At 44.6% G+C, this 11,588-nt stretch overlaps 2 long non-coding RNA genes across 3 annotated transcripts; one reads left to right on the forward strand and one right to left on the reverse strand.

Moving 5' to 3' along the window:
• The first annotated feature begins 713 nt into the window (after nt 1-713).
• Nucleotides 714-2,494, forward strand: LOC135098934 (uncharacterized). 2 transcript variants are annotated; one of them, XR_010267504.1, is made up of 2 exons: nt 714-1,403; nt 2,156-2,494. It is a non-coding gene; the product is annotated as an uncharacterized LOC135098934 (long non-coding RNA). The 2 variants fall into 2 exon arrangements; XR_010267505.1 differs by lacking the exon at nt 714-1,403 and adding an exon at nt 1,410-1,840.
• A 209-nt stretch (nt 2,495-2,703) lies between these two features.
• Nucleotides 2,704-5,835, reverse strand: LOC135098935 (uncharacterized). Its single transcript, XR_010267506.1, has 3 exons — nt 5,695-5,835; nt 4,546-4,670; nt 2,704-3,924 (listed from the first exon to the last, which is right to left on the reverse strand). It is a non-coding gene; the product is annotated as an uncharacterized LOC135098935 (long non-coding RNA).
• Nucleotides 5,836-11,588: the final 5,753 nt, after the last annotated feature.

Raw genomic sequence — 11,588 nt, forward strand, 5'->3', positions numbered from 1 at the left:
CTTCACTCCACACAGCCTGCCTCCTTATCCCTCAGTCAGCCTCTTCCCTCATCTTTCACTCAGCTTCCCTCCTCATCTCTCACTGCACACAGCCTGCCCCCTCATCCTTCACTCCTCCACACAGCATCCCTCATCTCTAACACCATCCAAGCCTTACACATCCACACCTACATCTACATCTCACACCTGCAGCATCCCTGGAATCACATCAGTGCCCCCAGGTGACAGGTGAGCTCTAATTCTATCCTCCATTCTGTTTTTCGTCACCACCACCATCACCACCACCACCAATATTTAGGACCTAAATATGCTAATTATACTGTTTGTCCTGCGTATTTTTAATTGTGGAGTAGGGAAGTGGAAGAATAATTGATTTAATATTAAGAGCTAAAGTAAGAATGTAAGAAAAATAAGGTCTAGTGCAAGAAACTAATAGGCCTATGTGCGGTGGTCCATATTTCAAACATGCCTGCGTATTTCCACCTATCATCCCTGTCCATAAATTCGTATAATCTCTTAAAACTACCTAATGACTCAGCGCTAACAACCTGGTTCGTTTGTCTCCACCGTGTGGATTAATATATTCCTTAACTATCTCGTTGTATTAAACTGCTTGTAATGGTTGACGTATTCTGGTCTGTATCCTTCATTTGTATCTTGTTTGTATTTTTGTATTCTTAAGCACTTCATCTCAAAATGATGGCAAAGATAGTTAGTCTTTGCCATGCGGATAAAATATTTCCTCAAACTACCTCGTTAAATTAATCTGCTTGTAATTGTTGATGTATTCTGGTTTGTGTTCTCCATTTGTATCTTGTTCGTATTGTTAAGCTCTTTGTTCTTTCACCAGGACTGTTAACAAATGCCACAGGTGATTGGTCAGGTTCTCATGGGTGTTCTCATTAATGACGCAGGATCCTCACCAAACCATCACTGAGTCATGATAGTGCCATTATCACTTCGTTGACTTTCACTACAGGCTGTAAAACTATCACCCAAGGAAACACACTTGTAAATCCCTAACAGTTTGTACTATACCCTGCTAAAACATTCGTAAAACCACGATAACTTCCAGTAAATCAAAGGAAATTGCCACTAAACCATGAAAATACCCTTGCAAAACTCGTCACCTCACTAATCATAATTTCAATCACTAAAGTCACGAAAACATCCTTGGAAAACCAAATAACTTTAGCTCGGGTTTGTTAAAAGTAGTGGAGGTATTTTCTTTTCTTCCCTTTTGTTGCCTCAGCCCGGTGTCCCTCTGATGTGAAAAAAAAAAAAAAAAACAAGACATTGAAGCGTTCGAGATAGCGAAAAAGTTACGAAGCTTCAGCAGACGTGAACTAACGCCTGACTCTAGCCGCGTCGCTCTCTCTACCTCCGTCCGCCGCCCAGGTAAGGTCAGTGTTGTTTTGTGATTATTCTGTTTGCTAGTGGATAATGGTGTGTTCTTGGTGGCGGTGGTTGTGTTGTGTTGTGGTGGGCTTGATGTATCTGCAAAAGCTGGGTGAGGGCGAGGAAAGGTGAAAATGAAAGTATAATGAATCCAGCTTTATTGGTGCTCCGTGTTTGATGTTCCTGTCCCTCATTTGTCGCGTTGACAGTCGACAGGTGCGTGACAATCTCCTAGCGTCATACTGTAACGCTCTGCTGATTCAGGACATGTCAGGTCTCTCCGGGGTTGAAGTGGCAGCAGCAGGAACATGAACACCCAACACTGAGTACAAAGTTATCCTGTGTTCAGTGTAATTACCTTCAGATCATTCACTTTCCCTCGCCCTCCTTGCCCTGCTCTTCAGTGACATGACACTCCCACGACACACGGAGCCACTACCAGGTGACCTGTAATCTTTTAACGAGGTGTAATATTTTAATGGTGTAATCTTTTAACTTGTAACGGCTCGTTTATTGTAATGAGCATTTGGAGTTATAGAAAGCCCAATATTGAGGTGTTTGTATTGGTCCTTATGTAACTGATTGGTATTCAGGCGTCTTGCATTTTCGTCATTTTGGATTTAGGTTAGCGTAAATATTTTTGTACAAATGTGTCGAGTGACGACCTAGTTTGTTTGCGTCGCTTAATTGAAGTCTTTACTGTCTGTACTCATTGATTTATTTACTAATTGATTGTGCTAAGAGTATTTACTGTTAGGTCATCCCAGCCACGTGCCGCCGCCTCGCTCCGCTGCTTCACAAGGCGCTCCACGCGTGCCACAGCCAGCCGGCGCTCCCTATTGGCGGCCTGAAGACCCACGCACCCCAGCAACAAGGTGAAGGCTGTGCTCTGGCAGGTCGCTCCAGCTTGCCATCATAGGTGCTAGCCTGCCCTGAGCGCCCTCCTCTCTGCCTGTGACGCGCCGGGGGTGTCTGGCTGGGCGAGTGGCTCAATTCAAATATTGTTTCAATTGAACGTTGTTCTCGGTTAAGAACTTTTTTAAATCGTTTAATTCTGATGTTTGGTTATCAAATAGTAAAAATCCGTCTTTTTAAATTCGTTTGTTTCCAGTTCAAATCCACCTCGTCTGTCCTGCACAGATGAGTGGTGACGCTGCAGTGACCTCGCAGACTGGCGGCGGCACTCCCCTGCAATACGTCCCCTGCATTGCTGTAACAAAGCAGCCGTGTGAGCGACTCGTGGGCTGGCGCGCCGCCGGTTAATGATGTACGAGAGGCTCCCAAATATATATTATTTTTAGTTAATTTTTTTTTTAAATAAAAAAAATAGTTTTTAATATAAAAGAAATATATGTATAGTTTTTATTTAATAAAAACTAAGTTTGCTCATATCTGAAAATGGTCGTGGTGTTTTTCTCCGGAGAGTCTTCGAGGTATTTTGTAAGCGAAACGAGTGTAACTGCACGTTTTGAGTAAAAATGGTTTTGTTGAAAAGTTTAAGCTTCCACACTCTGGCACTCGCCAACCTCTCTATCCACTCCCCACAGCTGGCATCGTATTCACATCCAGGAAAGGGAAACGAACACTATTATTGTATTTTGTATATATGCATAACGAACAATATTGCATTTTATATATATATATATATATGCATAAAGATAATTATTGCATAATATATCTATAATTTAACACAATTATAGCTTCCTATCTACATAATGTACAGGCCCCCTATGCAGGGTGAGAGGAACTAAGGGGGGCGGGGATGGACGCGAAAACCAAGATGCCTTGATGTTGATGGGTTTATCGCAGGCGATGAGGTGAAGCAGAGGCAGCAGCAGGGCGGAGGCGAGGCCAGCTCCGGCAACACCGCCCTTGAGATCCCACGGGGTGTTGGCCGCAAAAGAAAAAACCTGATAAGAAACCTCTGCAAACGGATTGGGGATGCAAAGGGATTGGGGATATGTTCTGCAAAGGAACATTTGAGATGCCTAAAGGAAACCTCTGCAAAGGGATTGGGGATATGTTCTGCAAAAGAACATTTGAGATATCAAAAGGAAACCTCTGCAAAGGGATTGGGGATGTGCTCTGCAAAGGAACATTTGAGATGCCTAAAGGAAACAAACGCTGAGCAAACAGCCTAAACCTCTGAACTAAATACCCAAACACCACCCATATCCCCTGCCACCACCCTCCTACTTTCCCTCCCTTTCATTTCCTTTTTCTCCTTCCCTTCCATTTTCTTGCCCTTCCTCCCCCCAACTGCCATACTCACCTCCCCTCCCCTCCCCTTTCCAGTGCTCCCATCTACCCTTACACCTTGTACTCTCCTCTCCCTTCCCATCCCCAAGACTCGCTCTTATACTCCTCCAGCAGTGTCTCCTCCTCCAGGCTCCCGCAGGTCCTGTAGGGCAGCTTCTTGGGGCGGTCCGGGTCAGGACACGCCCCTGATGATGATGGTGGGGGGGTCCAGATTGCGGCCAGCCAGCACGCGGGATAAGTCCAGCTCAAGACGACCTGCGCTGGGGCCTGCGTCAGGAGAGGAGAAGGGTGAGGGGAAGGCGTGTGTGAGGGTGTATGGGAAAGGAAGGTGTGTGTGAGGGGGTATGGGAGGAAGGAAAATGAGTAAACTAAATGAAAGGAAACTTTATTAATGTGATGCAATTATGAAGTAAAAGGAGGAGAGAAGTTGATGAGATGATGATGAGAGGAAGAGATGGAATGAGGGGAGACTGAGAATAGCGACACAAATGAGGACTCAGCGTGACCGATGAGATGAAACAAGGAGAGGGACAAAAGAGGAAGAAAGACTTAAATATGACTGATAAGGAGAGGTATGAAAGAGAGAAAAAAAATAGACGAAAGGAGGTGATTGGATGAGAAATGAGAGAAAGGAAACGATAGACGAAGGGAGATAGAAATGAGAAACATGAAAAAGGAAAAGAAAAAAATAGGCTAAAAGGCTGAAATGAGAAACAAATGAACGAGGGAAAAGTAAAATATAAAAGAATGAATTATCGGAATATATAAAAAAAGGAATATTGAAAGAAGATAATCAAAGAAAACTGACCAATAAACGAACTGAAGGACTGACTAAAGAAAACAAAAATCTCTTATTCCCTCCCTCCACTACCCCACTCACTCACTCACCCATGAAGTGCACCACGAAGGTCACGCACTGCTGGTCACTGGACAAGGTCACCGTCTGGAGATCAGCTGCTAGGAACCACTTGGACGCCCCTAACACCTCGCGCATGTCCATCATGAAGGTAGGCCTGGAGGAGGAGGAGGAGGAAAAGGTAAATGAAAGGGAATAAGGTGGAAGAGGAAGAAGGTGAAGAAAGGAGGGAGAAAAATATGGGAGATGAGAAAAGGTGACATTTTTTATCTATCTATCCATCTATTTATCTATACATCTATCTATCTATCTGTGTCTCCCACCTTATCTAGCTTATCTATCTATACATCTATCTATCTATCTATCTGTCTACCACCTTACCTAGCTAACATCAGTATTGCTGTAACTCTCTCTCTCTCTCTCTCTCTCTCTCTCTCTCTCTCTCTCTCTCTCTCTCTCTTTAATCCTTCTTTCTCTCTTTTCCTTTCACTCTTTTCCTCATTTCCTTCCTTCTCTCTATGAAGTATGGATTCCACGTGTAACCCGCCGTACACACCTGGACTGGAAGAATTTCACATCTGCGTCCACACCTACAGGGTTTACGTACACGGACCAATTGTGCTGCCGCGTCTGGACACGTGCACAGACTCAATGCGTACATGATTGTTTCGTCAAAACCACTGGGTAGAGAAGGTCGAACGTTGCATTCAACTTATTTTACTAAGTCGATCCAACCTGAGAACAATTACCTAACTAACACAACATCACAGAGCATAACACCACAAATTCAAAGTATCCAAACTCATACAATGCTAAATGTTCAGCCATCAAACTAGAAAGTTCACAAAAATTATCTAACCTAACAAATATTCACTTACAATATTGACCAAGCAGCGGTAAATAGCCCACAGTCCTGGGCACATCACACAGGCATGGTACACAGCTTCCCCGCAAGCTCAGCGCCTGGCACAACGTGTTAACACACACACACACACACACACACACACACACACGCAGCAGACCACCCACAGCTGCGAACAACAATCAAACAAATTTTCACGGAACGGCTGGAGCAATACCAAACACGTATCCGCATCTGCCGTATGGAACAAAACAATACAACCTACAAATCACGTGTCTGTATTGCACCTGTACACAAAGCTCCACTTTACATGACATACCAAGGAACAGCAGGGAACCAGCATGGGCCATGTCACACGGCCGCCACACCACACACACCCTGGCGGAAGCAGCCACTACAGACAACTGACCTGCGTGGCGGCTGCTGGGTGCTGGCTGCTGGCGCCGGGGTGAAGTAAGAAACAAACAAAACGCGACATGCGCACTGCAAACAGTAATATCAACAAAAAGTAATCAAAAGTAAGTAACAATAATACACAAACTAAATTTCGTGATATTTTTACGAAACAGTGATCAAACACGTACACGCACATACGTACACATAAACGTACGTATTTTGTTTCATTGAATAAGAAAATAAAATAAATAGCTGGATAAATGGATAATATGAAGGATAACAAACACTGAATGAAAGTACAAGGAAATAAGAAAAAAAAAATGCGAGGATAAGAAAGTGGAAACATGAACGTAAATTTGAGGTGATAGAGAGGGAAGTGAATTGTGAAAGGCGACATGAATAAGGTGACGAAGTTCAATAAAGGAGGTAACAAGAGAGGTAACAGAAAATTAAAGAAAAGATAAATAACAAAAAAAGAAGAGAAAAAAATGGTTAAAATAGAAACAAAACATAACAAAAATATAATCGAAAAATAACAAAGACATCCCCCTTAATAAAAAAAAGAAAGAAAGAGAGTAAAAATAAGTTATCAAAGCACAGAAAAAAAAGAAAAAAAAAGAAAAACTCGTGAAAACAAGCAAGGCGTTCCACTCACCACTTTTCTGTTGTTCCTGCCGGGGTGTTTCAAGTTCACCTCCATGAAAGTCTCCCCAACTGACGCTGTGTGTGTGTGTGTGTGTGTGTGTGTGTGTGGAAGGTGAAGGGATGCGTTGTTATTATTGCTATTGTTCTTTATATCGTTGTTGCTGTTGTTGCTTCTTCTGCTGCTGCTACTAATACAATAATAATAATAATAATAATAATAATAATAATAATAATAATAATAATTCTCTCTCTCTCTCTCTCTCTCTCTCTCTCTCTCTCTCTCTCTCTCTCTCTCTCTCTCGTTTTATCTCCTCTTTTCGTCTTCCTTCTTCTCTTTCTACTACTAGCACTACTACTACTACTACTACTACTACTACTACTACTACCACCACCACTACACAAATACAATTGTAAGTATTGCTTAATACCACCACTATCACCACCACTACTACCACTACTAATACTGCTGCTGCTGCTGCTGCTGCTGCTGCTGGCACCTCTCTGCTAATAGTGCTAATACCACAACCACTTCCCCTCTCTCCTATTGCCACAGATTTCAGAGCGCTAGGCAGGCATTCCGACTCTCTCTCTCTCTCTCTCTCTCTCTCTCTCTCTCTCTCTCTCTCTCTCTCTCTCTCTCTCTCTGTGTGTGTATTTAGTATTCGCATTTTCTTCTATATTGTTTTAAGTCTTCCTTCTTGTTATTCTTATTCTCCTCCTCCTTTTCCTTCTCTTATTTGATTACACACTTTTCTATTTCTTTCGTAATTTTCCTTCTCCTCCTCCTCCTTCTCTTCCCCATTCCCTTCCTCTTCCTGTTCCTCCTCTTCTTCTTCCCTTCTCTTGTTCCATCTCTTCTCCCTTTCCTCCATAGTTAATTCTTTTCGATGCTTTTTCTTATCTTTCTTCCTTCCCTCCTTCCTTATTTCCTTCCTTCCTTCCTTCCTTCTTTTATTACTTCCTTTCTTTCTTTCTTTCTTTCTTTCTTCCTTTCTCTCCGGCGAAATTTAACCTCATTGTTGCAGCGCTAAAGTCAGTACACTCTCTCTCTCTCTCTCTCTCTCTCTCTCTCTCTCTCTCTCTCTCTCTCTGCGCTTCATCTCCATAGAAATCACCGTTAAGTGCGAACATAAAGATTTGGGGAATTAAAACACAATTAAGTAAGACTCGGGAATCTTCTTATCTTAACTTTTCACTTAATCCCCAAATGAGAGAGAGAGAGAGAGAGAGAGAGAGAGAGAGAGAGAGAGAGAGAGAGAGAGAGAGAGAGAGAGAGAGAGAGAGAGAGAGAGATTAGCAAACGAATTAACTTATATACAAACAGACAGACAGACAGACAGGCAGACAAACAGAAAGACAAAGGACAGGTGATGAACAGGAAGGAAACAAAAATAGAAAGGAAGAAACAATTAAGAGAACAAGAAGAGAAGACATATAAAAAAACACAAAAAAAAAACAGACAAGCAAAGGAAACACCTGAGAGACATGTACACACCGAATGACAGACAGACAACCAGACACACAGACAGATTAAGACTTGCTGCATAAATTAATAACACACGACAAAATAAACCAAATAAAGAAGGTAAACTATCGCACTTCAGGATGGAAATGAAAGAAAAGCTCTCTCTCTCTCTCTCTCTCTCTCTCTCTCTCTCTCTCTCTCTCTCTCTCTCTCTCTCTCTCTCTCTCTCTCTTTTGTACACCAATCAATACATAGTTAAAGAGAATGTTACAAAATATTTTTACATATAATGTATCACTTTACAGGCTAAAGGGAACATTTTTAGTGTTTCCTATCTAAAAGCCTAACTCTAAATGTTACTAACAATTGTTACTGTGGTGCTTATGGCAACCAGACGTTCACACATTCCTTGAATTGCTGTAGATTCATTTCACTGAAGTCTATCTGTGCAGCAATTACGGTGTTCCATAGTTTACCATAATGATGGACGTACTGGCGTTGATGGTGCCAAGTACGGCAGCGACACTGAAATAATTCAGCAGCCATTAAAGTGACAGCCCGGGTGGTCACTTGTGCCCGCCGCAGGGGCTGGCGGAGAGCTTGGAGATGCGGGATTCGCTGTTGTTGTATTTTGTACATCACAGCGAGGCCCGCTACGTCCCTGCGATGTTGAAGGGAGTGGAGCTTTGGCTTATTTCTGCCTCCACTGTCCTTTATGAGCCTCACTGCCCGAGCCTGTACCCTGTCCAGGAGGGAAAGATGCCTGCTCGCCGCTCCTCCCCAAGCAAGGCACGAGTACTCCAGGGAGGAACGAACTTGAGCCTTGTACAAGATCTCCAGGCCTTTGTCGTCAAGGAGCCTCCTGAGTGACGCCAGCTTACCCGAGGCCTCCCTGGCTAGACGCTCTATGTGGGGCCTGAAGGTCAGCGCGGAGTCATATGTGACCCCCAGTACATCCATCTCGTCTTGCCGCCGTATAGCTTGCCCCTCAAGGCTGAGTTGGAGGGGCGTCCTCGACCTTGAGATGATTGACATCTGTGTTTTGTTTGGGGCAAATTTTACTTGCCACTTGCTGCCCCACGACACAATGCGGTTCAGGGTGACGTTCATGTGGTCGGCCGTGTCAGTCTCCTCCCCTGGGCTGTAGCTCTGAGCCAGCGTGAGGTCATCAGCATAATCTCTTACACTGGGGATTAAGTGCAGGAGGTCGTTTATGTAGATGTTCCAGAGCAGGAGGCCTAGAAAGCTTCCCTGAGGAACACCTGATCTTACTGCATGCTGTTCAGACTCCTGGCCATCAATGACCACTTTGAGATTCTTCTCTCTCAAGTAATCACCAAACAGCAACAAGAGGGGCCCATCCACACCTGCTGCACGGAGCTTTGCAAGGAGACCTGCATGCCACACCTTGTCAAAGGCCCCTTCGATGTCAAGGGCAACAACTGCAGAGGCCTTCCCTGCGTCCAGAGCAGCACTCCACTCCGAGGTGAGCAGCAGGTGCAGGTCAGCGGCCGATCTGCCCGGCCTGAACCCAAACTGCCGGCCACACAGTAGGTGGTGCTTCTCAAGGTGCTCTGTGACTCTTGAGGCCACTATGGACTCGAGCACCTTGCTGAGCACAGGCAGCAGGGACACCGGACGATAGTTTTTAGCCACTGTTTTTTTTTCATTTTTCTTGTGTACTGGCACAACACTAGCCACTTTCCAGATACTTGGCCACCTGCTGGTCCGTAAGCACTGGTTGAATATCGTAGAGAGTGGGCGAGCCAGCTCATCAGCACACTGGCGAAGAAAGTGTGGGCTAACGTTATCAGAACCCACTGCTTTTGTCACGTCAAGTTTTGAAAGCACTGCCTTCACTTCCACTTCACTCGTTGTGGCAAATGATAATTTTTCTTTCACTATGTTTGGTAGTGAGGGTGGAGGTCTTTTAGGGTCGGAGACGCACATCTTATCAGTGAAGTGCTTGGCAAGGAGGTTTGCTTTATCTCGGGCAGACTGCGCTATTGTACCGTCATCCCGGTGGAGGGGAGGAATGGTGTTCCCCCTAGACACACCTTGTTGCTCCTTAACAAGACTCCACCAGCGTTTGGACCCCACCTGGCCTCCCCGCAGCTTCCTCTTGAGATCTGTCACCCATTGGTTAGAAGCCCAGCCTTGAGTAGCCCTCATGTGGTTGGTTGCCTCCCTGTGTCGCTGTCTGTTCCAGGCTGTGGGATGCCTCTTAAAGGCGAGCCAGGCATGGTACTTTGCGTCGGAGGCAGCTCGACATTCTGGCCCAAACCAGGGTTGGTCTGATCCCTTGGCTTGGTGTGTGGAGTGGGGCACCCAGCGGTCCTGCAGGGTGTGAAGCAGCTCGGTGAACTGCCCCACCTGCTGGTCAGTGTCTCCACATAACACATCATCTCAGTCAGTAGTTTTGAGGGAGGCTCGCATAGCCTGCCAATTTGCCTTCTCCCACCTCCACAGAGTTCGAGTGTAGCACTCCTCACGCGGCCTCTTGAAACTAATCCTTGTGAGGACTGCCACATGGTCCGAAGTGCCTACAAAGTCTAGGGAAGAACACTGTATGGTATCGGAGGGAAGGTCGGTCACGACTGGATCGAGGGATGATCCAGAGCGGTGGGTGGGAAAGGTGACATGGTTGTGCAAGTCGTGCACAACCATGAGTGTGTTAAATGCTTCGCGCACTGTGTTTTGGTGTAAATCACCAATAATTATCTCATTTTCACACTTATTTGGTACCATCATTGCGTCTATATTCACTGTCAGGTAGTCAATGAGTAAAGTACCCTGCGACGGGGGGCGATAACACCCAACACACAATAAACCTTTCCCGTTTGTCTGTCTGTGACTTTTAACACTAGTAATTCAAGCTCCTCGGGCACAGGATTGGCCGGTTCAATGACCTTAACATTGAGCGTTTCTTTGTAACAGAAGGCCACACCTCCATCTTAGGTCGATCGGTCCTTTCTTTGCCAGGCTCTCTCTCTCTCTCTCTCTCTCTCTCTCTCTCTCTCTCTCTCTCTCTCTCTCTCTCTCTCTCTCTCTCTCTCATCATTCCTTCTTTCTCCTCCTTTCTGTTTTCATCTCGAGACTTTCCTTCTATTTATTCATTCATTGTTTGCTCGTCTTAGTTCCTTCCTTATTTCCATCACATCACTCCTTTCTCTTCCTCTCTATCTCGCTCCCTTTCATCCTACGTTTTTCTCCTCCTATTTTTTCTCCCTCTCCTTCCATTTCATCTCTTTCTCTCGTCCCTTGTTTTGTCATTTCTCCATCTTCTGTTATCAAGCTCTCCCTTCTTTCCTCTCTCTCTCTCTTTCTCTTCCTCTCTTAATCTTTTGCCTCATTCTTCGTCTCTCTCTCTCTCTCTCTCTCTCTCTCTCTCTCTCTCTCTCTCTCTCTCTCTCTCTCTCTCTCTCTCTCTGCCTTTCTTTCCTTATTTCTCATTTGCTTATCTTTCTTCCATTTTTCCTTACCTTTCCATTTCTTTCTTGCCTTCATCTATCACTTTCTTTTCTCTATTCTTCTCTCTTCTATCCCTCATTTACTCCGTCTTTCCTTCCTTCTATTCCTCCCTCAATCCTTCTCCTTCTCTTCCTTCTTTTATTCTTCTCTCTTCCATCTCTTCTCTGCTTCCTACTTCTTTGATTCCCTTTGTCCTTTCTACCCTTCCTTTCTTTATTGTTCCCTTCTTTATCCCT

Source organism: Scylla paramamosain, unplaced genomic scaffold (genome assembly GCF_035594125.1).
Source record: "Scylla paramamosain isolate STU-SP2022 unplaced genomic scaffold, ASM3559412v1 Contig93, whole genome shotgun sequence".
In the NCBI taxonomy this organism is placed as follows: domain Eukaryota; kingdom Metazoa; phylum Arthropoda; class Malacostraca; order Decapoda; family Portunidae; genus Scylla; species Scylla paramamosain.